The sequence below is a fragment of the Aplysia californica genome, unplaced genomic scaffold (genome assembly GCF_000002075.1).
Source record: "Aplysia californica isolate F4 #8 unplaced genomic scaffold, AplCal3.0 scaffold00380, whole genome shotgun sequence".
Lineage (NCBI taxonomy): Eukaryota > Metazoa > Mollusca > Gastropoda > Aplysiida > Aplysiidae > Aplysia > Aplysia californica.
In genome coordinates, this window is record NW_004797650.1 from 338,078 (window position 1) to 342,036 (window position 3,959).

The following is a 3,959-nucleotide window of genomic DNA, read 5'->3' on the forward strand; positions in this document are numbered from 1 at the left end:
CAGCAGTGAAGAAAGACGCCGAGAAGGCTCGCAGAATTTGACCTTCGTTAACTACTTATTTCGCCACAATAATGACTCGATGAGTCGACGTCTGTCATAGGCCTGTATTCCTGTATATTAGTAGTCCAAAAGAGAATGTCTGCACTTTAACTTTAAGCATGCATTTGGATAACTGAAAGTCAGTCACAAAGTCAGGATAACAAAAACACGTAATCTTGGAACAAGAATGAAATGAAATTATGATTTAACACATCGGGTCAGTAGAACTATTGGCCAAACGGTCGGACGTCTGTTCACCTGCGCCTGACCCAAGGAGATTACTTACCTTGGCCTGGCCTGATCCCAAGCCTAGGCAAGCGATAATTATATTGCTCAGGTCCACAGAATTCTACACTTAGTATAGAATTATGTGCTCAGGTCACACATCATCATATCCAGACCTGAGAAAAAAAGACGGTTTCTTGCGTTTGCAGTAGCACATCCAGATCCATGCCCTAAACAAAAAATGGACAGAATTCCATGGTTTACAACAATTATTTATTTCTAAAGATTATTCTCTGTTTTAAAAAAAAATCCACCATTATCAGCAAAACAAAAAAACCCCAACTAAATTGAGTTCCGCTAGTATCTCTTAATCTACTCGGATCTGCTTATGAGGTAAAAATTAAGGTACAGAGTAATGATCGGGGAGTAGGAGAAACAGTGGTGGGGTGCAATTGGTGCAAGCGCTCCACCTAACCTTCACCCCCCCCCCCCTCCTTCATAATTGTTCTAAGCCAGTCAGTGCTCTAGATCTACATTACTACATCCTTGCGATCCGCCACCCGCTGGCTGCGCCAGTGAAGAGACAGGCAGCGAGGACGTTTATGCTCGTCGCACCGCTTGCGGTAGTGTCTGCTGGGAGCAAGCAAAATCTTTGCACCAAACACAGAATTCTACAAGTGTAGAATTCTGTGGCACCAAAGTAATTTTGTCACTGTAGATAGATAAATCAAGGGATCGTTCTTCCCGCACAAGAAGAAAGGTGCATGAAACTGCTCTTCGCAGCATCAGTTTGGTGCAAGCTAAGAATTTGATCCACGTTTCCACTAGCCCATCTACTACACTAGTAGAATCTACGGTAACTCAATGAAGAATGGGTATCAAAAATTTTGTCTCCCTCTATTTTGTAGCAAGTCCTGGTGCTGCACGAAGTAATTAGAAATCTTTAAATCTTCTCAGGTTGTGAGCATAGTGAGTAGTTAGTATAGTTTCACTTTATTGCAACTTTTATGCGGTTTCATATAGAAACAGTTGTAAATATCGATAGATGTAGATTACGGGATGTCCTGCAGATCCAAATTGACTTTCTCTAGAAATCTTAATAGCAGCTACTAAGCCTATTGCCCATTGAATCACTTTCCAATTATGCACCACCTTGTCTGCAACCCACGCGATGCCACTGAGGAGAAAATAATCTAGGAAGAATTACGGGGATTATGATCAGCTGGTGGTCGACCTGCTTTATAGATCTAGATCCTCTAGTGTAGTTTGATCAGTATGGCATATGGCGCTTTAATAGTGAGCCCCTCAGCCTCTCTACAGTTTCAATTACCGCAGCAGATCTGAACACTTTCTAAAAGGTAGACAGGAAAAAAAAGTTCAGTTACTTAATGTACCAAACATTTTGTAAGGAGTCACATTATTTGTATTTGGTTGTTTGATCGAGTAAAGAGAAGCACATCGACACAATAATGGTCAGTTATAAGTGCTGGGGGAAAAGTTAGACAGAAGCAACAGAGGGAAAGTGTGAAGAACCAGGACCTATAGGCCTTAAGCCTAGACCAGGACCTAGTGGCACAGTCCCTCTAACCACTTGCACGTCATTGTTTTGCGCTGATCATCCATGGTGCTGATACATTAAATTATTATCTTAAAATTCTATTAAACTAGCCAATAACTAGGGACATTTTGTAACGAAGCACATTTAAAAAATAGGCAGAATAAAAAAAATAAATAATAAAAAATAAATTATATATATATATATATATATATATATATATATATATATATATATATATATATATATATATATACAAATATTTAAATAACTACACACATAATACAAGTTAATGAAAAAACACAAACTTGATTTCCTCATCTTAAGTTTTGGGTAGCCTAATGTTCCAACACAACGCCAATTTTACACAACCTGAAACACAAATACAAATATATGTATTTGTACAAAACATATAACGTCCCAACAGTGTCATATCTTGAATACTCAATTTCTTGGTAAGAGAAATGATTTTGATTCACAAATTCAGAGCAACGACCCTAATATGATAGCCGCTTTAGATAGCCGCGACATAGGCCTATTTGTAATGATTATGTTTCACTACTCAATCAAGTTATAGAATTGTACAGGTTTTACTTCCTTACATTTCCAACCCCTTATTGCACGCCTTGCGATCGCTAGCAAAGTTAACTTCATTTTAAAAAATCGTTTTATTTGTATTTTCGATGACGAGCATAGGGCTAATTCTAATTGAATATGTAGCCGCGTCCCAGAAGGATGCACGGAGCTTTACCCAACTAAACCAACTTGGCAAATGTACAAGGCAAGCAAAAAACGATAATTTAACCTTTATTTAACGAACAAAAACATGGCTTTGCTTTTTTTTTTGGGGGGGGGGGGGGGGGGGGGGGTTGTCAGTTTGTTCTGTTTTGTTAATTTTTATAAATTACGTTATGTATATTTTTGAAAATCCGACATGAGTGCAACAAAAGTCAAAAGTAGCACTAAAGTATGGATAAGAAAAGTGACGAGAACATTTAACCCATTTGTACTCCAACTTTCCGATAAAATAGGGTTTAACAACCAAAGATTCTCTACGTACTATACTATACACACGTACAAAAATGTACTCGACCTTTCGCTTAACGTTTTGTTATTAAAATATATCCCTCTTGGACAAACACAGCTCCTGTATAGGTCTAAGCTGTTAGAAGTATCAATGTTTTTAACCTTGAGCACTAGCACAGTAGACTCTAAAAAGGAAAACAAAAATAATTTCGGACAGTGTGCTTTGTTTTCACTACTCCAGTAAGCACTAAATAGGGCCTTTACATTATACACGTAACGGTCTATCTTTATGGGAAATTCTTCAATTCCCACTTATGTTTAAACTGTCTTAGTCTCAGATCGTTGGAGTAAAATGATAAAATTAATTGGAGGTTGACAAGAGCCAAAGACAGTACAAGACGATCTTAGCTGAGTGCCCTTTAAAACTACCACAAATTATATATATTCTTCATTTACCTTCCATGAGTACATCCATGAGTACATGGGCAGACAGTTCTTAATTATTGTTATCGTTGTCATGTTCATTTTAATCACCACAATAATTATTAGGCCTACCATTTATACAATTTTATTAATGTTAGCAGATCATTATCATCATCCTTACCATTTTATCATCATCATCATCATATGATCATATTATTATTATTATTATTATTAATATTTTTATTATTATTATATTATTATTATTATTATTATTATTATTATTATTATTATTATTATTATTATTATTATTATTATTATTATTATTTATTACTACTACTACGTCTATTATTATTGTTGTTGTTGTTAAATTGTTGTTGTTGTTATTCGTTATCGTTATCATTCATGATCATTATTACTATAGTTATCATTTTTTCATTAATATTAGTAGTAGTAGTATTTGTATTATTATTATTACTATATATTATTATTATTATCATCAATATCATTATTATTACTATTATGATTATTATGATTATGGTTATGACTATGATTATGATTATGATTATGATTATGATTATTATTATTATTATTATTATTATTATTATTATTACTATTATTATTATTTGTCTTCATTTGTAGATCTAGCTGCTCTTTTAACTCACTTCGCTAGATCTACCTGGCTTCGGGTGCT